The following is a 27,579-nucleotide window of genomic DNA, read 5'->3' as shown; positions in this document are numbered from 1 at the left end:
GGTATCTCAGTGGACTACGCACCTGCTTAGGCAAGTGCAGGCACCAAGGTTCAATCCCCGGCACCACATGCCACGCTGGCCCCATCCCCGGGCACGCTGAACCAGAGACTGAGTTTGGGCATGGTGGTTCATGCCTGTAATCCCAGCCCTGGGGAGGCTAAGACATGAGGATCAATACGAGTCCAAGCTGTGCAGTGAGACCCTGTACCAAAGACATAAACTTTTGAAAAAGAAAAAAGAATGCTACGCAAGTAGACTGTCACTGAATTTTACCTCCAGCCCCTGGACTTAGATTTATAATGCCACCTTCTCCTAAAACATTCACCATATAAAAATCTGTATATCATTCTTTTTTATTGGAATATGTGCTCTCCAAAACTTTCAGCTTGTCAAGCCAGAATGTATATGCATTTCTTGTTCGACTTTTTTGAAATGCCAATTTTACTGATTCCAGAATCCTGATGATGTTCAAAAATGTAGACAGTGATGAATTATCAGGGAGACTTGGATACTATTTCAATTTTGATGCAAGACTACTATTATTGTTACAGCTACCCTCCCTGGTGTGCCAGATCTATTTGACAAGGACTTGTACAAAGCCTCTTTCATGTGCTGGGGACCGGTGCTAGGTACTAAACGTGGACCTGAAATCAAACTCATAAAAACGCAACTGATACAATTCTTTCCTTGTACCTGAAAGTTCAAGGAACTAAAAAACTACTCAATTTATTTTCAATTCTGAACCCACAATTTCATCATCTAAGCTCTTCTTTCACAGTCTTATACCTGGTGGGAAGAAAATTGATTGGTTACATTACAGTCAAAGAGGCATAATCCACACAATGAAAATACCTGGGGACTATCCTGATAGCACAGAGCATTCCCTGTGCTAGTCAGGTTTAGGACAAGACAAGGAACAATGTGACAAGAACCGTTCTTTGAGTCATCGCATGCGTCACATGACACCCAACATGTAACAGCCTCACGGATGTCACACACTATGGCAAGCCACTCCTCTTAGAAAATGAAAAGAGCAGGAAGCAATTTGAGAGAAGGAAACACAGAATGAAGGAAGATAAAGCACCTACAGACCAGGATCTTCGCTTTCATTGCAGGAGATGAAACTGGAGATGAACCCTGTAAAATAAGATTTAGATGAGTAGACAAGATGGGAACTGTGCAGATTGTACTGTAGGGAATTTGCTGAATGGAAGAGAACAAGGAAAGGCACAGGAAGAAGAATAAATCTATCCATTCCCCAAGCTTGGAGGCCACAGCCCAGAAGGAGGCCCCCCCTGGTATTCAGTGGACCAAGTGACACTGCCTCTCACTCGTGCTGGAATGTGGTCTACACATAGACTGTCAGACTTCTACATGAAGGCAGCATCAAAATTCCACTCTGAAGATCATCAAAGGGGATGAACAAAACCACAAAAATCAGAAGGAGATGGGGACTTCTGGAGGAGTACTGAGGTGTAGATTTCCAGAGAAACACTTACAAGGGCTTGGGAGATGGCAAACTGTATTTGTCCCTAACCTATACATTTACCTATTCACTGTTTATTTACTAGTTGAGGGTTGTGTTACAAACCTACCCTAGGCTAATGTGTATGTGGAAAATGAGTTGCAGTCTTTCTAACCTGGCTTTCCCATCAGTTTGTACACCAAATGCCCTGAAAAAATGGCTCACTAAAACCTGGAGATCATGGCGTAGGCTCACCACTCACCAGAGGAGGCTGCCAGGCCCCCTTCTACGGGTGTTCTGTTCTTCTCTGACTTGGTGCTGATTGGCATGTGTTAGGCAATTCACTACATATAATTCAGAAAGTAGAGTAGCAGAAAGGTGAGAACCTCAGAATGTAGAAATAAATAAGTTAAATCAAAATTTCCCACTGGTTCTGGAAGAAATGAAATATAGGTAAAAGAACTACTTCAAGTATAGAATTTGTTAATTAACATCCTTTTTAAAAAATCACTTCTCGGCCTTTTGGCTAAGATCAAGTGTAGTATCTGTTCTTATCAGCTTGAAAGTACTATGATGCCTTGGAAAAAAGGAATATGACATTTGACCTAACTAAAATCCTTCTACTCTTACTTAAGTGTACTTCTCTAGAGGCCCTTCTGTAAGGTTATTCTACATACACTTCTACAAGAAGCTGAAAGGTTCTATTCTTGTGATGGAGAACTCACTAGCTGTTATGTAATCTATGTATTTCTAGCTGATTTGCCACGGCAGGCTCCTTCTTTGGCACCTTCTTCTGGGAATTTTGCTCATTAATATTTATTGAGTACAGACTACAATCCAGACACTGCACTTGACACTAAGGTCTCAGTGAACATGCTAGTTTCTGTCCGCAAGGAGCTGCTCAGGACGACAAACAAGTACAGAGGTAATCAAAGTTCACGGTGGTAATTGTAACCCCAGGGATAGTAAGAGGGTACGCAGCTGAGCACAGAGAGAGGTAAGATCAAGGAAGGCAGGTGGGCAGAGCTCGGATGCCGGCAAGAACAGAAGAAATGCAAGGGCCGGACACATGGGAGACTGAAGAGACACTCGAAGAAGAGACATCACCTTTTCAAAGGCTTGGATCCTACACAGAAGACAGCATGGGTAAGTTCGAAGTCGGGAGAAGCTCTAAGAAGAGTGAGCAAGTGCCACACTACTAATGATTTTAAGTCATCTTGAGGTATTTTCACTTACTTCTGAGAGCAATGGAGAGTCACTAAACAGTTCTGAAGGTGGGAAAGGGCAAGAACAAACACTCCCGATGTCACGTGGGAAATTAGCTAGAACAGTAGAGCAGGAACTTAAGGAAGAAATCATGGCAGACTGGTGGCCGGCACAAGTGGGAAAAGAGGCCTAACTCAAGAGGGCAGGGTTCTCAGGTCCTAACAGTAAATTTTATTTGGGATTGAAAAAGCGAAAGGAGTAAAAAAATGACTCCATATTACAGAGAAAGGACCCAGGAGTAAAAACAGATGTGGCATGTTATGGTTTGTGTCTAGTTGTCCCCCCAATGCCTCATGGAAGTAAGTCATGGGGCAGACCCATCTGGAGGAAAAGAGAGTGGCTAAGGAGCGTGACCAGAGGACCAGGGCAGGGCTTGAGGAGTGGGGCCAGAGAGCTGCAAACCCTTAAACTGGCAGCATGCGCTCTGTCTGTCACCCCCAACACCTGGCCAGCAGCCTCCCTTGGAGGTGTGGAGAGGGTCATCCTGGACACAGTAACGCCACAGCCTCTCCTCCAGACCCTATAGCGCAGGGCGACCATATCTGTGACTGAGGCCACATCAGGCAGGAAGGAGATGTTTAGAGAACACACAGGCACTGACCTTCTCTTCTGAGCAAATAAGGCTCCAAGGTCTCGCTAGGTAATTCAGGCTGTTTTAAACAATGAAACCTCCAGTAACTGTGAGCTAAATAAACTTCTCCTTCCTTCATTTTGAGTGTCCAGTATTTGTCCTAGCAACGAGAGAAGAGTGACAGACGAGTTCTTTTCTAGTTATGCTGAGATTGAGGGCATCAAGCAAGCTAGGCAAAGATAGCCACTGAACAACTGGCATAGGGAGATACAGTGCTTCTTGGTACTATTAGCAAGGTGCGCATGACCCATCAGAAGTGGCACTACGTGGGCATCAGGCATAGGGCACTGTCTGCCAAAGAGCATGAAATGATCTATTTTCCCTTCAAAGGGGGAGTCTAACTATCTCCCTATATGCTGGAATGAGTCATTCATTCCAACTCACTTTTTACATGGGATTCAAAAGCAAAACCCTGAAATAATTCAGCAAATGTAGTAGTGGTAGAGAGGTGCAGGATGAAGACAGAAAGGAGGGTTGAGTGTGTTTATGAAGAATAAGGGCTAAGACCAACAAAATTGAGATTGTTGGGGAACCAAAAAGCAGATTTTTTTAAAGGGCAGTGTTTATCATCACTTTAAAGGGAATATATACCTCACATTCTCAAGTTCAGAACACCTAAGAGAGATCGCTCAAGCTCCACTATCTCTTTGCAGTCTCACAGAAAACTAACAGAACTAACTGTTCTTCACCTTGATTGTATCACCAATTGAGAAGTTTTGAAAAAATGCAAATGGCCAGATGTCTTATGAATGCTTATTATTCAAACTCTGGTCGACTACTAGCAACATTATTACCCAAAGGAGTTTATTAATAATCTCAGGCCACAAATCAAAATCTGTACTTCTGCCAGATTCCTCAAGGGATTTATATGCATACTAAAATTTGAGCCACATTGCCTCGGAATCACTGGAAGTATGTATTTAAACATAGACTATCAGGTCAGACACAGGAGTTCTGAATTTGCATTTCTAACAAGTTCCTAAGAATGTCTGGTGCTACAAAAGTCCTGAGACAGTAGTCTGAGAATTTCTGCTAGAAGCCTGTTTAATCAGAATCTGCCTGGATAGGACCAAGAACTAGTATATTTTAAAGTTTTCTGGGTGATTTCAATTTATAGGCATTGTGGAGAACCAGTACTAATGATAATTTTATGATCCTGATTGTATAAATGAGAAAATGAATTTGCGAAGCAATTTAGCTATCTTCTGTACGCCCTCTAAACTCAAGATTAAAAGATTCTTTGACATAGAATGAATTTTGATTAATCGAAGGAGGAAAAATGTTGCTTCATCATCAGTGACACTTTGCCAGAGAAATAGTTGTAGCCGAAAAACCATCACTAGAACTAAACGTTATCTCGCTCTTAATACAGTAACCATCAATTCAAATTATGAACTTAACTTTCTGTTGATTTAATTGAGTAGTGCCATTTTTGAAGGCAGACTTTTTTTTTTTATAATTCTTTAACAGAAACACATTGTGTAAATCCTTTTTCTTAAATCAGTCTGCAAAACCAATTCTTTCCTTCCTTCTGCTTATGTTAGCTTCCTTATTGCCCTTTTTCTGGGCTCTTAAAGTGGGAATTTCATTTACTGAGTGTTACAGTTTGTATCTAGTTGTCACCCCAAAGCCTCATGTAAATCGTGGGGCAGTCACACTTGAGGAACAGCACGTGGCTCGAGGGACAGGGCCAGGGAACCTGGGCAGGGCTTGAGGGGCGGGGGCGGGTCAGAGAGGCACAAACCATTACACTGACAGGGTGCACCTACCTTCCCCCACCCCCAGACCTGGTGGCCTGCCTTGGAGGTATGGAGCAGATCATCCTGGACAAGGGGTGCCCCGGCCTCTCTTCCAGACCTTGTAGTGTGGGCCAGCAGTGGCTCAAGGTCATACTATGTAATTCAGGCTGTGAATTAAACTATGAAACCTCCAGTAACTGTGAGCTAAATAAACCTTTCCTTTCCTAAGCTTGAGGGTTGGGCATTTGTCCCAGCAACGAGAGAAAAGTAACTAAGACACTGACTGAGACTTTTCCTCTTTTTTAACATATAAATTCAGTGTTTTAATTTTTTCTCTCTGTTCTTCTTTGTGTCTAAATAGGTTTTTGCTGCATTTTTACATTTAGTATAACTTTTTTGTTTTTTTACTTTCCATTAAGATATTCTGTTTGGCCCCTAAAATACTTATTATTTTTAATTAGTCTCCAACTGTTTGGATATTTTCCCATTCTCTTTCAATTACTGATTTATAGTTTGAGTATTTTGTAGTCACAGAACAAATACTCTGTATGACCTTGATTTTAGATGTGTTGAGGTATTATTTGATGGCTTAGGAGATGGCCGTATGTGCATAAGGTTTGTAGACACTTGAAAAAAACTGTGTATCTTGATATTGTTGGAAGGAATATTCTTTAAGCATTGGTTAAATCTGGTTAAGAGATGACATTGTCGAGTTCTATATTCGTGATAACTTATTGTCCAGTTTTTCCATTAATTGTCAAGAGAAGGCTGTCAAAGGCTTGAGCCTTAAATTTATATTTGTAAATTTGCATTTTTGTTTTTTAGTTCTATCAGTTTCTACTCCTAGATTGTCTGTTAAATTTCTGCTGCATACAAATTTAGGGTTGCTAAGTATCTCAGTTACTCTTCTCTCATTGCTGGGACAAATACCCAACACCCAAAATGAAGGAAGAAGAAGTTTATTCAGCTCACAGTTACTGGAGATTTCAGTCCATACTTGGCTGGCTCCAAGGCAGACTGGCACAGGGCAGAGGGCAGCAGTTCATGGTGGCAGCAAAGAGCAAGAGGAGCTCAGAGAGGAGCAGCAGCAACAGCAGTGACAGAGAAGAAGTCCATCTCTCTGTCTCTCTTATGTTACATTCAGGCTATCTGCCTGAGGTGGGGGAAAGGACTCACACCCATAATCCCAGCAGTACTAAAACCCATAATCCCAGGCTTGGCTCACCCATAATCCCAGTGGATCATGAGTTAATCACAAACTTTAGAAGTCTCCATTCTATGACTGCATGAGGTTTGGGGGGACAACTAGACATAAACCATAACACTAAGTCTTCTTGGTATGATGGCCCTTTTACTACTATTTAATGTTTTCCTCTATTTCTCTATTAGCAATTTATTTTAGTTTCCTCTGAAGTCTACTTTCTCTGATATTAATATAACCATGCATGTTTTCCTTTAATTAATGTTGATATATTATTTATATGTTTTTAATTTTAAGCCTGACTCATTTTGCTGTATTTGGAGTTTCTTGTAAATGACCTACAATTGGGTTATAGTTTTTATTCCACAATGCTAATCTTTTTTACATTTTTTTATTTTCTACCTGTCAGTTTTATTTATTTTTACTGTATATATTTAGGGTACTATATATAAAATGATGTGTCAATATACATCATGAAATGATTACTATAAATTAGAAAATTAATAGAGCTAATGAAGAAAAAAACCTGAAGAATTTTCTCTAAAATCCAGTAAAGGATAAAGATATTAGCTTTCTCTATTTCAATTTATCTTAGTACTAGAAACACTACCAAGAGCAAATCAGAACAGGAAAAAGAAGTCCAAATCAGAAAAGTAAACAATCCCTGTCTGCAGAAGGCATGCCACCACACACACCTAAAAGAGTCCACCAATAACTATTACAACTAATGAATAAATTTAGTAGCATAAAAAACACAAAATCAACATAAAAATAAGTTTTCTTTTTTTATTTTTATTTTTTGATACTGAGGATCAAACTCAGGACCTTATGCTTGCCAGGCAGGCACTTAAGCCACTGAGCTATCTTCCTCACCCAGTTTCACTTCTTTATGCCAATAATTACCTATCTGGAAAAGAAAATATTCCCATTTAAATAGGGAAAAATAAAATGATAAGGACTACCTTTAAGAAACTGTATAGTAAAATCTATACAGTTGATAATTGAAGACAAAAAATAAAAAGACAATGTATTCACTGATTAGCAGAATTAGTATTTTTAAAGTATACATATTGCCCAAAGCAATACACAGATTTAACACAATCCTTATCAAAATTCCAATGTCATTTTTCTCAGCAAATAGAGGGAATAAACTAAAATTTATCTGGCACTGAAAAAGTCCCCAAATAATAAGTGCCATCTTGAGAAAGTAAAAGTAAAATCATGTATCTTACAGCATATTCATTCAAAGCATCCCACAAAGCCATAGCAACCACTGTGGCCTGGTTCTGGCACAAAAAGAGACACGTAGCCCAGAGGAACAGACTAAAGACTCCAGAAGCACCCCGTGCAAGTTCGGTCGATTAGGCTCAGCAAAGACGCTAAGAAGACACAACTGTAAAGGAAGTCTCTTCAATGAATGCTGCCGCAGTGATTGCAGGAGCACACACGGAGATGCTGAAGGCTTCTTCTCTCTGTTGTGGGCCAGTAGGAGGGAACTGCTTCAGTGGATGAATTCTTTCGAAGCAGCCTGACCTGCATGCAGCAGGATCAACTGTCACCTGACCATACAGCTTAAGGACTATCTGGGGTCACATGCATGGTGCATACATCTTGTTTTTGCCTTAATTCTAACATCACTTTTCCTTGTGCACACAACCAATGTAAAACTGTATCACAATGATGTAGCAATTTTGTAACATTTGCAATGTTTTATTCTCACTGCTTTGAAATCTAATCAAGATTTCAAATTGAATAAAAATTACTGCTCTAAATAAATACATAAAGCCAGTAAAACTAAGTATCTACATGCAAAAGAACACAGTTGTCCCTTTCTTACAGCATAAGGAAACAACAACTACAAACGTTGAAGACCTAATCAAAAGACCACAAACCATAAATCTGGTCCAAAACATACAAATCATAATTCTCTTGACATTGACATGTCTTCAGCAATGATTTTTTTATAATCACCAAAAGCTCAGGCAATAAAAGCAAAAAATAAACTTTGAGACTATTTCAAGCTAAAAAAAATCCTACTTCACACCAAAGAAAAAAATAAACAAAATGGAAAGAAAACTTATGGATTGAGAGAAAATCTTTTCAAACCATGCATCTGGAAAGGAGGTTAATATCCAAACTATATAAGAAAAAAAATGATAAAATAAAAATATATAAGGAATTCATACAACTGAAATGCAAGGATATTACTCAATGAAATAATAGGCAAAAGCCCTGAACAGATTTTTCTCCAGAGAAAAAGATAAAAAGGACCAACAAGAACACAGAGACGTACATACGCCACTAATCCTCAAAGAAATGCAAATGAAACCACAATGACATATTATTCTATGCCTGGTAGATTGGCTGTGAGCATGGATACATCTTGGATGAGGGTGTGAGCAAAGGGGGGGTTTTGTTTTGTTTTGTTTTTATTTTTTAATACCAAGAATTAAACTCAGAACCCCATGCTTTCCAGACAGGTACTGTGTCACTGAACTATAACCCTGGATCATCAGAAAGGGAATTTTTATACACTGTTTGTGGGGATACACACTGGTACAGTCACTATGGAAAAGAAGATGAAAGTGACTAAAAAACTTAGAACTAGAACTATCATTATAACCTTGGAATACCTCATCTAGGTACGTACACAAAGGAAATGAGGTCAGCACCTGGTAAAGACACTGACATTCTGATATCGCTGCATCCTCCCAAAAGCTAAGGTGTCTAAACCATCTATGTGTCCACTGATAGCTGGACTGCATTAGGTGGCAGGAGACGTAGCCCAGTGACAGGGCGCTTGCCTAGTGTGCAAGAGACCTCGAGTTCAATCCCAGCATCCTTCCTAAATGGTACTAGGTATATGCACAGAGATACACAGTAGAGTATTAGTTGGTCTTAAAAATACAGCCATTGGCCACAGCATGGATGAAATTGTAGAACATTACTGTTGAGTGAAACAAGGCAGACAGAGAAATAAATGCTGTATTTTCTCACTCACATGTAGAGTCTTAAAAATAAATCAAAGGGTAGAATGATGGCTCCCAGAGGCAAGCAGAGGAGGGAACTGGAAAGATGTTACATCACAATGAAGTCTAGAACCTGAATGTGGTGTCCTCTTACCATTGCCCAGCGGTCAACGTAATGACTGTCACCAGACCTCCATTGATGCTGGCCCGGGGAGGTCAGAGAAAAGCCCCTCACCTGTTACTACCAGATTCATTGGGAAGTCCAGCCTTTCCCTGTGGTCTCTGCTGACACTGTCTAGTGCAGGTAGGGGACAGAGTGCTCCGGGAATAAAAATTACCGCCCACAGCTTTGCTTTTACTGGCACTAGCCCAATGAGGGCTTTGGAGGACAGCATTAGGATCCTGCAAAGATGAGATCTAGACTCCTTATTTGGTCTTTGATAGACTCTGTGACTCTGTTTCTGTCTGCCTGCCTGCCTGCCTGCCTGTCTGTCTGTCTGTCTGTCTGTCTGTCTGTCTCTGTCTCTGTCTCTGTCTCTGTCTCTGTCTCTGTCTCTGTCTCTGTCTGTCTCTGTCTGTCTCTTTCTCTCTGTCTCCCTGTCTCTGTCTCTCTCTCTCTCCCCCGCCCCTTTTCTCCCTCCTTTGGCTAAAATACAATGCTGTGTTTGCATTCTAAAAGTGTTTAATCTTGCTAAGTTTCCCTTTCCTGGTCTTTTGGCTATAGAGTTGACTTTTATTGAATCTTGATCTAAAGACTCAAGCATTTTATTGTCAAACTCGTGGTATTTATGAGTTGTTGTCTTCTTTTCTCCTGAGTCTGGAATATATGAGTGAAAATAAAAGCTAAGGAAGTTACTGTCATGTTGTTCTTTGGGTTCTAAGGTCTCTAACCGAACTATCTTTTTGTGTCCATCTTCACGGCATTATTCTTTTTTCTTTTTTGTGGTACCCATGATGGAACTCCAAACTTTGTGCTTGCCAGGCAGGCACTTATACTGCTGAGCTATCTCCCCAGCCCCAAAATTCCATCCTTTCCTTTTGTGGGGGGTGGAGTACCAGGGATTGAACTCAGGACTTTGAGCTTGCCAAGCAGACGCTTATGCCACTGAGCTATCTCCTAAGCCCTCACAGCATTATTTTTTGTCAGCATAATGTCTAAGACTTTTAGTTTTACTTAGAACTACCAACAGAGAAAAGTATGTGTGGCCACATTCTACAAATATGATGAGTAAAAAAACAAATATAAGAAACAGTTATCCGTTAAAGAATGAAAATTATGTGAATTCAATAAAAGATCACCAACGTCTATATTTTGCATGTGTTCTGCAAGTTCCATGCATTGGAAATGTAACCAAAATGAAATGTTAATGGGGAATTTGGGAAATTTTATTATTAGGTGAGGTCATGAGGAGGGAACCCCCACAACTGCATTAGTGAATTTATAAGAAGAGGAAAGAGGCACGATGGTATGGCACCCTGCACCGTCTCAGGGCCCTGCAGAAAGGCCGTTGAAAATGCTGTGCTGTTGCTGCTGCCATGCTCTTGCATTTATAGCTTCCAGAATATTATAAAAATTAACTTCTCGGGGCCAGGGAGATGGCTCAGTGGAAAAAGTGCTTCCCTGGCAAGCACAAAGGTTTGAGTTCAATCCCCGGTTAAAAAAAAAAAAAAAAAAAAAATTAACTTTTCAATCTGCTGTATGTAGTTATCACATAACTAAAACAGACTAAAGACTCAAGCATCCTTGCAGGGCAAGAAAGTGTTCTAGAAACAGAAAAAAAAATGAAAACCAAAATTCTGGATGAGTGACAGCAAACCTTTTTGAGATAAGCCCCCACTGCAACCCCAAACCCACTTATTTATCACAAGGGACCTATACTGCAATGGGTCACTGAACACTAAGGGTTTATTTATAAGCTGTCATCCAATGAGCAGCTGCTGGAGTGACAGGGCTCGCATGCCCAACGAGAGCGGGTGCTGCATGCCAGCTGCAGCAAGTGCCACTTGTGTGCCACCGCTGTCCTAGATATAATCCAAAGCAGGAAAAGCTAAACCCCATGGCCTCCAGCTCACACCACCAAATCCCAGACATTGCAAGACTCCTTAGCACTCAATGTTTAAAAACAAGGACATCATGGAGTTACTTAACCCTTCATTAGTAAATAACATTGCTGACAAAACCAAATAAATAGACAAATACAAATAACTTTTAAAAGCATGTACCTTACACGAAGGGCTCTGTGAATGTTAATTATTAACAGTAAGTTAATAAGTCTATAAGTCTATTAAGTGTTATTTTTACGCTGCAGATCTCCAGGGCTGTGAAGGTCAGAATAGCAGAGGACAATGTGTCTGCCATTACTGAACTTAACATACCTTGTCAGTTATTGAGGACTTTTGACCATTTCAGGTCCCTGCTTAAGTGTATAGGCAGTGTTATTACCTTAATTTAGAAATATTGAAAAGGAAGCATACTAGAAACAAGAAAGTAAGAACTTTCATTCAAACTATTGGTTCAGTAGTAAATGCTCATGTGTGTACTACATACTAAACTTCTCCAAACATACTACAAAGTATCTCAAAATCACCCCATGGGACCAGTGAGATGGCTCAACAGACAAAGCACCGGCTTTGGAAAGTACAGAGACCAGAATTCGATCCCCAGTCTTGCATGCCATGTTAGCCCCACCGCCAGGGTGCGCTGAGCCACAACCAAGTCCAGGCATGGTGGTGCACACACCTGTAATCCCAGTGCTGGGGAGGCTGAAAGCAGGAGGACCACTACAAGTCCAAGCTGCGTAGTGGGACCCTGTATCAAATACAAAAATGAAAAAAAATAAATCACCCCATGCCCACAATGAAAAATTTCTATCTTTCCTATCTATTCTTCCCCTAAATTTCCTTGTTTCACTAAATAAATATTAGCCTTCAAGAAAACAAACACTTTCCGATTTGATTTGAAACTGTCTCATTGCTGTTTATCAATAAAATTTTGAAAAAAAAACAAACACAGAAATTACAATTATCCTTAATTTGTCTTCATGAGAAGTCACAGAATATAGTGATTCCACATTCAAAACACTGTGCCTTGTTCCTCCTGCCTCTCCTTGTTGTCCCTTTTGCGGTACTGGGGATTGAACTCAGAACCCTGTGCTCTCCAGGCAGGCACTTAAGTCACTGAGCTATCTCCCTGGCCCTATCCCTGTTATCACTTCTGTGCCACACCACTCCTATCCACCTGGCCTCTGTCCAGCTTCAACTGTTCCCTTCCTTCCCCCCAGGCTCAGCAATGCAGTCACAGCAGACAGCTGTCTATTCTCTGAACATCCCCAAATCCTCCTGATCTTCGCTTCTTTGTGTTTGTGGCTCCCACTGCCAAAACTCTTCCTCCTTCTTCCCTCTCTATCCCACTTGGAAATGTCAGTGCAGTTTTAAAACAAAGTTGAGTGATGCCTTTTCCCTCACTTTCCCTAGTAAGTCTAATCCTGCCATCCATCCTAATTCCTTCTCTGCACTACTTTTCCCCACTAGGCTGTCAGTTTCTCAAGAGTATTACTCATCATCATAGCCCCCTGGGAGTTGAGAAGGGGGCTAACAGACTTCAGTCCATGTCTGTGCTTCATCATTTACCAGCTATGTGACCCGGGGTGGTTTACTTCACTTCCTCTCCACCAATTTCAGAATGGACTACAGTTTTCAGAGACATGACTCTTGGTGAACCAGAGATTGGGAGGCTGATGCTTGGGAGCTACAACAGGTCCTGGTCTAGTGTCTTCTGTTTAATCACAAGAACCTTCCAAATAGGAGTATCAATGCACATTAAGTGGAGAAAAGTTGGGGAATGGGTAAATTAATTATCTGACTAGTTGTGCAAATGTAAAATACTGATGATGATGCCTAATTCAGAGAAATACTGGAAGAATATATATATATATATATATATATATATATATATATGATATCCAACTAGAATAAAGTCTGGGATATCACCGGTACAATAAATATTAATTCTACACTTCATCTTTCAATTTTTTTCCTCCTTAAGAACTTTTCTCTATTTTTCTGGGTTTTTTTCTGCACTTCCTTTTCTTCTAAATGTTCTCCAATTATTTCCCTATTTCCTTGTTTCTGTCTACTTTTCTGTACTCCAGCCAGTTCCTCCCTGTGTCCTCCTGCAGTTTCAGCAGCACATATTACAAAGAGCCTGCTTTCCCCACTCACTAGCGTGCAAGCCCTACACCACCACCTTCACGTGGCCCAAATCTTATCTGGAATGACTGCAAATGACAAGAAAGCTATGTGAGGTATAAGAATTTGTTTTTAAGAAAAAGAGATCATGGGGGCTGGTCAAATAGCTCAGTGGATTAAAGCACTTGTTTAGGCAGAGGTAGGGGCCAGGAGTTCGATCCCCAGGCCTGCCATGCCAGCCCCGCCCCCAGGGTACACTGAGATGGCAATTGAGACTGGGCATGGTGGCACACACCTGTAATCCCAGCTCCTGGGAGGCTGTAAACATATGGATCACTACGAGTCTGATCTACACAGTGAGACCTTGTACACCCTGTTTACCCTGTCCTAAATACAAAGAAGAAGGAGAAGGAGGAGGAGGGGAAGGGGGAGGTCTAATTCAGGACAGTTTTAATTTGATTAAAACTTGGGAAACATAGGCAAGTAAAGGGAAAATAATAGAAAAGCATAAATCCAAAAGAGAGGAGGCAACATGGCAATAGAAATGGTATTGTTTTTAACTACATTTCTCAATACATTAAAAAAGAGTCACCATGATTCCTGGGAGTGAAGAATCTAATCTGTTGAAATTATATGACATACAATGAATCTCTTAGAAGAACAAGAGAGGTTGAAATCTAAAAACCTTTTCCCAAAATAGCCCTAACAAAAAAAGAATCACTCAAGATGATTCAGGGACAAAAAGATTGCATGGTGAAAGCCACCTGAGAGATGCTGTATGCGTTTTGATGGATATGAAAGGTTAGATTAACATATGACACGCTGAAGTCCTATGGAATTTCCAAAGTCTCAGTGACAGTAGAATCTATTTTCTTTCTTTAAAGTAACATCTCAAGAATTAATAAGAAGGCCTAGTTTAGAAATCACATGAAACCAAGCATTACTAAAAATTGTCCTCTTACCCCATTTATTAAACGGTCATTACAGAATGTGAAGTTTGTGCCAGATATTGGGTGATACAGGAATGAAAAAGACAATAATTCTACAGTAGTCTTGAAAGTTGTAAGTGTGTTGCAGTCAGCTGAGTTAGATAGAAATATTATAGGCAGTCAGACACAACAAGGTCCTCAAGGAGACAATGTAGAAGACAAGATGACTTTGCAACTTTGGGACAGAGAGACACTCCTGCTGAGGGCCAGACCTCAGGACGAAAGAGTTAACAAATACATCCTAGGAAAGGGCATCACAGATTGATATTCTAAACAGGTATCAACAACCTGGAAACCAGAGAAAGTCACTGGCCCAACCCCCTACAGGAAAAGCCCCTGTTCCATATTCAGGCCCACTTGCTATATGACTCACTCCCCCATGTGGTCCTGGATTTAATCAATTTTACCTGAGCAACAGTGCTTGTTATCTCATTGGCTAACCATAGTTTGTCCCTCGTCATGCCCACCTAAGAGAGTTCCCATGTTTCCCACCTTAGACCCACCTTTCCACATAGTTTTGCTCTATAAACATCACTAGAAAAAAGATTCAGGAGCAATCCACCCAAGTTCCCCTTTTGTCTTTCTCTCAGACAGGAGTTTTCTTTCCCCCAATAAATATATTCTGCTCTTAACTTCTGTTCTTCTAAAAACTCATTCTTCAGGGGCCAGGGAGATAGCTCAGTAGAATAAGTGCTTGCCTGGCAAGCACAAGAACTTGAGTTCAATCCCAGGTTCTGCCAAAAAATAAAAAATAAAAATATAGTCTTCAGTTTTAAAGAACATGAACTCCTCCCAGGTGTCTTTCAGGTTGGGAGGTTCATTCCCTGATATCAAGTGCTGTGAAGAACGTGTATGCCAGAAGACTGGAATTATAGGTTTTAAAGAGGGGTTAGGGTAGGCCCCAAGGAAATGGCAACTTTTGACAAATCTTGGACTAAGGGGTTCATAGGACTTGAAGCCAGAAAAACAATGCTTGCCCAGGTCATGTTGGGTGACATGGTCTGAGCTGTGTCCCTACCACACACATACATTCATTTGTTGAAGTCCTGGCACCCAACAGCTCAGAATGTGACTGTGTTTGGCACAGGGTCTTCAAAAAGGTCATCAATTTAGAAGAAGGTCATTTAATGACTGCCACAGTTGTACAAAGAGGAGCATGGGACATGGAAACTAACAGTGACTACCACACGAAGACACAGCAAGGAGAACCACCTGCAAACGAAAGGGAGAAAATGCACAAGATACCAGAGCTGAACCAGGCATGGTGCTGCTCACCTGGAATCCCAGCACTAGGGAGGCTGAGACAGGAGGATGATTGCGAGTTCAAGACCAACCTGGGCTATGAAGTGAGTTCAAGATCAGCCTGAACAGCATAGTAAGACTGTCTCAAAAAGACCAGAAAGGAAGGAAGGAAGGAAGGAAGGAAGGAAGGAAGGAAGGAAGGAAGGAAGGAAGGAAGGAGAAAGCAAGCAAGCAACCAATCAGAGCTGCCTACACTTTGGCCTTGGGCCTCTTACTCTAGAATTGTGAAAATACAAATTTCTGCTTTTTAAGCCAGCAGGTGTGTGGAAGACTATGATGACATCTAGCACCCCAAGCACTAGTGGGGCCAGGTCACTGCGGCATCTGAGGCTTTGGCCTTTGGTTCATTCAGAAGCTCCTGAGCAGAGGGAGATGTATCAGTCAGGCATTTCTGCTTTGTGCCAGGAAGCAGAAGGCCACCAGGAAACAACAACAGTTAAAAAAAAAAAAAAAAAAAAAAAACCCTCCTAACTTCACAACAAGAACAAGCCAAATAATTTCCAAACACATCTGCTTGATTGAGTCACAGAGAATTGAGGACAAAGAGAAACCTAAGTGAACTAAAATCCAAAACTAAAGGAATCCTTGCATGGATAGAAGGAAGAGCAAATCTGGCACTGAAGAAGGGAAGGCGAAAGCAGCTAAACTTGTAAACACTGAACACTACATGTGGGATGATACCGTAGATGCTCGAAAGCCCTGACCCAGAGGCACAGGACACCTTCCCTGTCTGAATGCTGGGACTCAAAGGATGGTCAACAAATGACAAACAATGATTCCCTCCCAGTATCTTTATCGCTTTTTGAAAATTTAACAGAGGGTCTCACTACATAGCTTGGACTCGAGCTGATCCTCTTGCCTCAGCCTCCCCAGGGCTGGGATTTTAGGCCTGCACCACCATACCCGATTTGGGGGCTGGCAGGGCATGTGGTACCAGGGATCAAACTTAGGACTTTGAGCTTTCCAGGTAGGCACTTAGACCACCAAGCTATCTCTGGCTGGCTCAGCCACCCTGGGGGTGGGGCTGGCACAGCATGTGGTGCCAGAGATCGAACTGTGGACCCCGTGTTTGCCATAGCTTGCCTTAGCAGATGCTTTAGTCCCCTGAGCTATCTCACCAGCCCCCACACAGTGTATCTTTCTCTCTTTCTTCCTCCCAATCAATCTGAGAGACAGGGTTATCAAAATTTTGATTTTATCAAATAACCAATTTCTGATCAGTCTGTGTCAGAAGTTTATTAATACTATTGTTTTTCTCAATGAATTAACTGGGTTTTTTTAAAATTTCCCTGTTATTTTTCTTCTGTGCTTTTGATTTCTATTTTCACCTTTATTATATCCTGGCTTCTGCTCATTTTGGATTGCATTTGTTCTTCTGTTCTACTTTCTTAAGATAGAATCTTAAATTGACTTGAGATCTGTTTGTCTCTAATACAGATGTCTCACGCTATAAATTTCCCTCTGAGTACTCATTCATTAGCATCCAACCAGTTTTGCTGTGCTGTGTATATTTTTGCATGTGGTTGAAAAAGCTTTGTAATTTCCCTTGTGATTTGCTCTTTGACCCATGGGATATTAGTTTCCTATGGCTTCCCAACAAGTTGTCATAAATCAGTTGTCTTAAAACAAAGGAAGCACATTTTTTTCAGTTCTGGTGCTGCTGGGACTGCACCTCCTCAGAAGGCTGTGGGCTGGGGCAGGGCAGATGGCTCAGTAGAATAAGCACTTGCCTGGCAATCTCAAGGCCTGAGTTCAATCCCTGGTTCCGGGAAAAAAAAAGAAAAGAAAAGAAAAGAAAAGAAAAGAAAAGAAAAGAAAAGAAAAGAAAAGAAAAGAAAAGGCTCTGTGCATCCTTGGAATTTTAAGCATCCTGACCTAAAATTCTGGCCTCTACCAGCATCCAGAGTTTCCAGATGCATTGTCGATGGCTGCAAGCCCCCACCATGCCTCCTGTACACAGGGTTTTCTATGGTCCATGTTTTCTCACTTCTTGCTTTTGTAAAGATGCTTTTGAGGGCCAGGAAGACAGTTCAACAGACTAAGTGCTTGCTTAGGCAAGTGCAGGGACCGGGATTCGATCCCTGGTACTACATGCTATGCGGGCCCCACCCTCAGGTGTGCTGAGCCACGAACTGAGTCTGGGCAGGGTGGCGCACGCCTGTAATCCCAGCACTGGGAAGGCTGAAAACAGGAGGGTCACTATGAATACAAGCTGTGCAGTGAGACCCTGTACCAAACACATATTTTTTTTAAAAAAAAAAGATACTTTTGATTGGGTTTAGGACCAATTTACATAATCCAGGTCTGCATAATTTTAATATTAATTTTACCATTCTTGCAAATAACCTTTTATGCTTTTTCCAAAAAAGGTCATATTCACAGATTCTAAGCATTAGGATATGGATTATTTCCCTGAGGTCCACAATTATACCCACTATAAATGGGCTTTTTGGGGAGATCATACTCTACTGAGGGTCCAGATTTGGGCACACAGGGACTTTCTAGATGCCTATCTTTCTGTCACTGACCTGTAACTTAATCCCATTGCGGTTTGAAAACATGCTCTGTAATCTTTTTAAATGTAATGAGATTCATTTTACATTCCCAAATATAATTTATCTTAGTGTTCTAGATACATTTGAAAAAAAAATGTGTATTCTGTTGTTGGAGAGAATGCTCTAAAATATCAACTAATATTTTGTTGTTCAAAGGGAAGGAACAACTTGGATGAGGGAAAGGAGAAAAGAAAAGAAATAAGAAGGGAAATAGATAGATAGATAGATAGATAGATAGATAGATAGATAGATAGATAGATAGGAATGATAGCTTGGATAACTATTCTACTGATTTCTACTGATCTATCAAAAGGAATAGGTAATTTTTTATCTTCTTTTTAATTATGTTTTGACCAATTTTGCATGCCTATATCTGGTAATCTGAATAATTTGAAGAAGAAAATATGTGATATAACAACCATTGGTGATGCCTGTGATTTTGTTTAGTGAAATTCTGTATCATTTCTAATGCTTTTTAAAGTATTTTTTATTCTCTTTAAAAAATAAATTTTTAATCAACTCATTTAATCATGTATTTGCTGGTTTTTCTGGCTATGAGTTCCTGAGAAAGGAGTGGTGAAATTTCTGACTATAATTATGGCAGTATGTGTACACACATATGAAATAATTAAATATATGTTGCATATTTCAGCTATTATCTCCATCTTATTCCTCAGGTTCACTGACAACTACACAGGTGGATTCTTCTAGAATTCTCTCCCTTCTCTTGGGTGTGTTCACCATCCTTTGTCCTATTTTAGCCTTGCATATTTTCCCCATAAATTGTACTTGACCTGTAGGGTACATTTGTACAAATATCTTAACTTCAGATACTATTCATATTTTGAAACTCAAAATCTATTTTTTTCTCGCAAGCATTGTAAATTATGTCTGTGTTCTTCATTTCATAAGCCTTCTGCTTCCTGATCATTTAATCTAATGCTGCCAACAATCAAAGACATTTGCAAAGTTTTGTGAGAGGTTGAGTGCGCTCCTACAAAGTTTCCAGTGTTAAGTATTTAAATAGAAATGAGAAAACAGCTAACATATTTTTTTCAAATATCAGTTAGCAAATTCGAGAAGATTATACTAATTAGCATTACTGAGACGTTATGCACCATGAGCTCAAATGTCTCTTTATGAGGCTTAATGTTGCTTAGCGCTTTACCTCAAGGGAGTTACAATATGGAAAGACACATAAAAGTTCTGAGTCGATGGGTCTGTCTCTCAGCAGGCCTGCAAAATGCACCAGGTCTCGCGAGGCGGCCACACCACCCATAAATTCACCTCTGGGCTTTTGCTGTATCTGAGGAAGGCTAATGAATGCCTGCGAGCAGCCATCCACAGAAAAGGAAAGTGGAGCTGAGGGTTGCAGGAATTTCACGAGCAAAAAGTCAAGCTCGCCGTGGATAAAAATCTGTTTCATATTCAGCTAGGTCCCAGTTTCCGGTCCCAAGAAATAAATTTCTGGTACAACTGAATACAAATAAACCAAATACACCACTTTGGAAAATTTGTCATTATTGCTACATGATTTAGCTCCCACTTTCTTCAGATGCTATACCAGGTAGCTCAGAAGCTAACATGATTATTTTGCCAGATATCGAGGAAATTTTTTAAACGAGCTAATGATTATAATATATAATAATGAAGGGTAAGTAAGCCATATTTCTACTATTATCTCAATAATAGGATTATCTTCTAGGGAAAAATTCCCTGAGACAATTTTCTACCACATTAGAACTCCCAAGAAGTGGCACCATAAAGGAACACTTTCTTTGGTCTCTTGCCTGCTCCCAACAATAGCTGACACCTGTAGACCTTAATTGTAACCTTAAAATTTGAAGTAAGGTACAAATATATGAGGCAGTGCTTTTATCAGAAAGTTTACAGTAATGGTAGTTTACTTTCCCATGAACTACATCATAAATAAGAGACCCAGATGGCATTTCTCCAAGATAGCCTAGGACATAAGACAACTTCCCCACCCATGCCATTGCTCTTTGTTGTGATTTGTGTGTATTTGTCTCCCCAAAGCCTCATGCAGTCATGGGATGCACTTCTAGAGTTTGTGATTAACTCATGATGATTCCCTGGGGTAATGGATGGGAGTGCTGATGAGATTATGGGTCTGAGGACTGCTGGGATTATGGGTCTAAGGACTGCTGGGATTATGGATGTGAGAGCTACATCCAGCCTGAGGTGGATAGCCTGAATGCAACATAAGGGAGACAGACTGACTTGCTCTCTGCAATCATTGTTGCTGCTAATCCTCCATTTTGCTCTCTGCTCTTTGCCACCACAATGAAAGTTGTTCATTGCCATGTTACTCTCTGTCTTGGAGCCCGCTGAGTACAGACTAACACCTCTAGTAACTGTGAGCTAAATAAACCTTTGCTACCTTCATTTTGGGTGTCAGGTATTTCTCCCAGCAATGAGAGAAGAGTAACTAAAACACTCTTCCATCTATGGAGATGAACTGAGGAAAAACCTGTTTTTCTCTGGGCAAAAAATCAGACAGGGGTTCCCAAAGACCCTGGTCTACCATTATAATGTCCAGAGCAGTGACAGTCCATAATACTTTGCTCACTGAATTCCTGTTATTTTCTTTAGTGAAATTCTCTATCATTTCTAATGTGTTTCTTTACTATTTTTTTATTCTCTTTTTAAAAAGTAAAAAGAAAACTATTAAATGAGAAAGGGAAAAAAAAGGAGAGAAGAGTTTGCAATTGCATATTAAGGAGCCCTCTTATCTGACATATTTAATAGGTAGTTGGCCAGTTTATGAAAGAAATGTACTAAAGTCGAGACTCTTCTAAAGTAGTACCTTAAACACTCTCTATAAATACAAGCATTTAAACTCATGTAAGGGCCGGGGAGATGGCTCAGTGAAATAAGCGCTTCCCTAGCAAGCGCAAGGGTCTCAGTTCAATCCCTGGTTCTGCCAATAAATAAATAAATAAATAAATAAATTCATGTCGTTTTCTGCTTTTTGATACAGAACCAGGCCTGGTTAGAGTTCCATAAAGCACATCTGTTGTGCATTGGTTGTGCAGTCCAAGACTTTTTTAATGATAAAGTGAGAAGTTAAGACATTGTGAATAAGGAATATGAGTTAAGCATAATTCACATCCCCTCAATGTTTAATGATTGGCTCACCTAATCATATTCAACAATTTTTCTTTAGCAAATTGGCTAGCATTCTATTTAGTTTTATACAAACACTTCTCCTAAGTGTGTTAGCTTGCACAATAATTAAATACATTACATAATATAACAAGCACAACTGTCACCAACAGATTTGGCACCCTGATAAACATGTACTGCCACAAAGGGGACCCAAAGTACACAGTTCTCCCAAAGATCAGTCCTCTGGGTCAACATAGGCAATGATAGGCAGGCTTTCTGCACAAAGTAGTGTCCATTAAGCCATGCAGATAATGAAAAGGAGATGACTAGGAAGGTTCTGCTGTTATTCCTGAACTCCTAACTCTTTGTAAAGCCATGTCTCTTTAAAAAAGAAGCAAACAATCTTCCTAGAGCTCTGTTCCATCTTAAAAATGACCTTAATCTTATAGCTCAGCAGCATAAGCACCTGCCTGGCAAATGCAAGGTCCCAAGTTCAATCTGCAGTGCCAAAAAAGAAAAAAAAAACTTTATTCAAAATTCACAGACACAAAGAAGACAGAAAAGGTAACAATAAATTATGTTCAAAGTTTAAAAATAAGAAAACGAATACCGAGACAGCAAAAGAGGGGTGGAAAAAGAAGACATTTACTATTGCATTCTCTTGGGAGGGGGAAATAATAAATTTCAGTATTTATTTAATGAAATAAAAAGAGATACTATCTTAGCAGCTTCAGGGAACAGCCACACACGTTCAGAAAGTGACATGCTGCCACAGCTTACCAAATTCCTCCAAGACAGGATGCATGATCCGGCTTTGAGAATTCCTTTCAGGTCTATTTGTACAAATGGTGACAATTTTAAAGAAAAGCCGGCAGACTGTCTGACTAGCTTTGTATGTTTATAAAACTGTCTCAAATGCAATTACCCAGTTCCAATATTTGAAAAGCATTCTTAAGTGCTGTATTGGGTGCAAGCAAAGGGAACTGAGTGATTTCAGTGTCTCTGACCAAATATGGAGCTGGAGAGAAATCAAATGGATGAAGACATTTTGATTGGACAAGTTCAAGTAAGCAGGACTCCCATTTAACACTCCAGAGCCTTGTTTCCTTCACCCTGAATTCATTCATGGCCACTTCATACTTCAATCTGTGTCTAAATAATCCAGAAACCATGATAATTCTTTAAAATATCACAAGAGCTACTTAAGTCATAGCAGAACAAGTCTGTTTCCTTAGTGACAAAGAAGATTTCTGCCTACCCTTTCCGAAGTGATTGTGATTATACCCGTCCCATGATGGATGATCAATAGCTGTAGATATTACAGGAACATCTTTCTAAAGCATCACCATCCTCAAAGACATGGCAAGGACCATAAACCAACCACATACCTTTTTTCTTACATTTGGTCTCCATAGATCCTTGCACTTCAAAGGGACACTTGTTTACATCAAACTCTTTGTAAATAGCCAGCTAAAATAAGCTACCTGCCTGAACATTTGCAAAGGAGATCTTTTCAGAAACCATAAGAGAAGATGACATGACCCCTAAGCATCTCGTCACTCGTTAATTTTGAAAGTACAGCCCATTACACTGACTACCACTAGAACTATTTAAGCATGAAATGTTTGCCCTCATTTTTATTCGTGTGCTTCATGGAACACTTACTATCAGCAATGAAATCACTTAAAAGGTAATGGAGTTCATAGTTGCGAAAAATAAGAGCCCTCCTAACCAATCTCAGAATATTGACTTAGTGTCAGGCCACGGAGATGATCTTAAATTGATTGTGAATTGGGGATAAAAGGCGACTTTGTAACAAGTGCTATGCTAAAAATGTCACCTTCTAGATGTTCACCCCCAACCCCAAACAATCCACACAGAGGCTTCAAAATCTTCAGAGTTCAAAAAATAATAATAATATCAAGATCTGGAGGTGGGACTTCCATACAGCCCTAGCTACGCTAGCTGGAAAAACAGGCAATGACAAGATTCGGGTAGAATAGGACGTCGTATCTCATAGCTGTGTCTTCAACGGAACACTTTTTACTTTCCCAAAAGTATAAAACTTAATTACATTCCAAATTTTCACCACCTACTGTAAATGGAAGGCCCTGTTCTAGACACCACAGAGAGAGATAAGAATGATAAAATCTTTGTATCCTCCAGGAACTTAAGTTTCAGCGGAGAAATAAATACATCAATAACTTGAGCACAAAATAGAATAGAGAAGTGCTACCAACAACCCAAGCAGGAAGCACCCCCTGCTGGAATCCGCAGCTCACCCAGCTGTTGGTTGGGTGGAGGACCTATGTGGATGAGCGCCACCTGGTGCCGCTGAGTAGGCGTGCGCCCCCTGTGGGATTTAGGGCGTTACTGCTTGCCTCTCCCTCAGCTTCCTCTGACACCTATAAGCTGTTGGAAGAACTGAAGTTATCATTTGTCCTATGTTCCTAGTACATATTTTAATATTCTTTGGTTCACAGTGGGGCACTATTCCTTTCCTCTGTTTTGCTCCCCTATACATACCTACTCATGTTTCTGAGCTTTTTAAAATAAAAACTGCCACCAAAAGGCCAGCAAAATCTTATCAGCCTCAACTTCCCTGCCCAGGCAGGGAAAATTTTTATCTTCTCTCTAAATTTTTGTAAAATTTATAGTCTTCAAACTTCTACAACGGTTTAAGATGACTGAATTCTCAAAGCCATTGTTGTCTAGCCTGCTTTTGACACACCGACCCAGCAATATGTTCTGTTATTACTATTCATGTACCTTTGCTTTCATGTGGGAGACTCTAGAAAGAAGTGTTTTTGCCCAAAAGTGCATTTGCAGTGCCTTCAGCATGCTCCGTGAGTATCCAGCTATTGATTTAAGACAAATTTATTGAGCATCCATTTTGTACCTGGCACTTAATAAAATCTTGATTAAATAAAATCGTATTCCCAGAAGTGATTAAAAATTCCAGTGAAGCAAACATGCTTAGCCTCTATGAATTGGTGTCTGCTCTGACACCGCTGTGTGTGCTCAAATGCCTTTGGCATCTTTAACCAGCCTAACACTAAGTACTTCATAAATGGCTTTCTCCCAAACCTCCAAGCACTACCTTTGTCCGATTCATCTTCCTCCTGAATAGCATCGCAAATGACATATATGAATGACCCATGTCTTATCTGACCTCAGCTACTTAGTGTTGGAGAGTCAATGGTAATTTGCCCTCAGAATGGCAGTTGGCTTTCTCACATATATATTTATGAGTTATCCTCAATCTCTTGGTAAGAGATTCCTACATTCAAAATGCAAATGACCTTCTTTACCCATAAGTTTCATGTAGTTTTGGGCTTTCATATCTCTACAAATAACAAAATAAAACAAAACAACATGAAGCATGCATCAAACATGGAGTTTAGCTCGTTGTGGGACATGCAATAGAGAGTGGACTAAAAATGATTAAGAGACATATGAAGGAAATTTTTGAACTGTATGAGGTGAATAACTGGGCACCTTCCTTTACAGACAACTGTGGGGTAGTCAAGATTTTAAACCTCAGCATTCACAAAAGTTTATTTTAAAAATTTAATAGTCATGCTGGACAGTCTGTGTCTGTATACATTTTGAAGCATCTCACATACCAGAAACCATTTATGTTTTCTCTATAGAACATATGGCATTGTTGTTACTTTTCATCATATATTAGATTTGCTCTACAGTTGACACATGACTGCAATCTCAACAGGAGTATTGATAATCACAAAAGGATATCAGTGTTTCACTTGAGCATTTCATAGTCACCAGACTGAGTCATGTGTACCCTAGATTTCTGAAAATTCACTCTCCAAAATTGTATTATAGACTGTTAATTTTCATAATAAACTAAAGCTACTGATTCACCAAAGAAAAAAAGAATATGTATAATTATATTTGATTTTTTTTCTGTGCCCACAAAAATCATCTCTGTCTAAACTGAAGATCTTCCTGGTTTTGCAAGTAAAAGAAGATGGTCCTAACTGCAGAGAAGGGAAAAATCACTCATCTTACCTTTATGCATTTCTCCACAGTGCTTTAAAGCAATTTTTTTTAATAGCCAGTTCAGTCTGCCCTGGGGGTGGGGCTGGCATGGCATGTGGTGCTGGGAATTGAACCATGGTCTCTGTGTTTGCCTAAGCTTGCCTAAACAGGCACTTTAGACCACTTAGCGATCTCATTGTCCCTAAAGTAAAATTTTTTAGAGAATGTTTATAAGGTTTAACTTTGGGAATTGGAAACTATAAAATCCAAGGCAGCCTGTTTCTAAAACTCCTTGAAGACACTAAGCCACGACAAAAATGTCAGGTTCCTAACTAAATTAACTGTATATATAGGGTCTCAAAATAAAAATGACATTTTGCCCTATTAGTAAAAGATTCTGGTATAAATTTCAAAAAAGAAATTGACCCTACAAATCGTTATAATCTCTCTCCATCTATCTCTCCTGATTTCTCCAGTCCTAACTTCTGTTTTTCTCACCATAGTTTAAAGTAAAAAGCCTGCTGTGATGGTTATCATTTCTTTCCTAGCCCTGTTGGGCAGACTCCCCTACTGCTAAAATACTAATAAAAAATACCTCTTGCCTACAAGATACTGAGATGAGTATAGAATCTCCTATTGGCCCATCCTGTGGTTAAATGTTAAAGCGCAATTAAAATGCAAATTGAGAATAGACAGTGTAGCAATTACAGCAATAACAGGACAGGAGAAAAAGTCAGTTCATCCAAAAATGCAAATTTGGGGAGCTGTAATTAAATGTGTAATTATTTCCATTTTACAGAAATTTCTATAGCCTGGAAGGAAACCAGGAACCCCCAGCGAAAATAGCACCAAAGCACTGTATCCACTATGGTTAAAAAAAAAAAAAAAATCAAGCCTCCTGGAGACACTTCAGTTTTGACACTACATCTTTCAGCTTATGTCACTGAATTGATTTTTCCTGAGTGTTAAATTGGGCAGATTAATAGAGCACTCTCTTGCGTTCTTTTGGAAAGGAAGAAGTTCATTTGATAAGCTTTGTTAATTTATTGATGAGGAAGAAATATACCTCTGGCTATGTTGCGAGATGATTGCTAAATAACAAAAAGGTCAATATTTACACATCTCCTATGTGTGAGTAGGGGCGGTGACTATCGTGGCTCTAGGAAGATGTGTGATGTTTGTGCAGAACCTACGCTTACTTCAAACTGCCAGGCATTGCCTGTGACAGTGGCTAATGCTGGCAGCATGTTGGAAGAAAATGAAAGCAAAAAGACAGAAAAGCAAGAGTCAGACTGGGGTAACAGAAAGCACAGAGCATGCAAGGCACAATCACAGGAGAGGCAGATGTTTATAAATCATAGTAGAAAAGAGATTCATTCACATTCTGATGATTTCAAGGAGACAAAAGTACAAAGGAGGAAAAGAATAAATCAATGATTGCCAAAAATTAAGAAATGATGTACCTAACGAGAAACAAACTACCATGACAGAGCCGGGAATTGGTAAAGATTTATCAAAATGGAAAAATCCATAGTTTCAAAAAGCTACAAGTTCCTATGCAAAAATGCATATAAAAGAACTGTTAGGCGAATAGGCCGATGTAGAAAAAGCAAACATAAGCTTTTTCAAAAAATATTCCTTCCCTCAATGTATTCATTGTTACTGGAGAATAAAGCACAAGCCAATAATACAAATTGACCTGTAGTGCTTTCACAGGGAGAAAGAACTCTCAGTATTTTCTCAAGAACAAAATGTTCTGCACTGTCATGAAGGGATGCGAGTGAAGTAGCATCGGAAATTGCTGGCATCCTTTTGTGGGTCTCTGCGGGTCCCCAGGGCAGCATTCTTAATGAGCAATGACCTGAACCCTGCCTCTGCATCATGACATGGCCACAAGCCAGCTTGACATTGCCAACCTCCATGAGAAGCTGATAATATTCCTTCCAGTCTCTGACATTTTCAGGAAAGTGAAAAAGAAGTTAATCAATTGCCTTCCTTTGGGCTGGAGAGATGGCTCAGTGGTCTAAAGCACCTACTTAGAACAAGTTCAGCGAAGCACAGGGACCACGGTTCAATCCCCCAGCACCACATGCCAGCCAGCCCGCCCCCTGGTGGGCTGAGCTGGCCACACACACACACCTCT

General features: G+C 40.0%; 1 protein-coding gene and 1 pseudogene across 1 annotated transcript in view; one reads left to right on the top strand and one right to left on the bottom strand.

Annotated features, from left to right (window-relative positions):
- Pde4d (phosphodiesterase 4D) overlaps window positions 1–27,579 on the bottom strand; it is a 1,527,171-nt gene that overhangs the window by 1,265,700 nt on the left and 233,892 nt on the right. The gene's annotated exons all lie outside the window — the stretch shown is intronic.
- On the top strand, window positions 1,972–2,085 carry LOC111815193 (annotated as a pseudogene).

Source organism: Octodon degus, unplaced genomic scaffold (genome assembly GCF_000260255.1).
Source record: "Octodon degus isolate 3935 unplaced genomic scaffold, OctDeg1.0 scaffold00001, whole genome shotgun sequence".
NCBI classification, from domain to species: domain Eukaryota; kingdom Metazoa; phylum Chordata; class Mammalia; order Rodentia; family Octodontidae; genus Octodon; species Octodon degus.
Note: the sequence above shows the minus strand (reverse complement) of the source record. Positions and strands in the feature narration are given on the sequence as shown.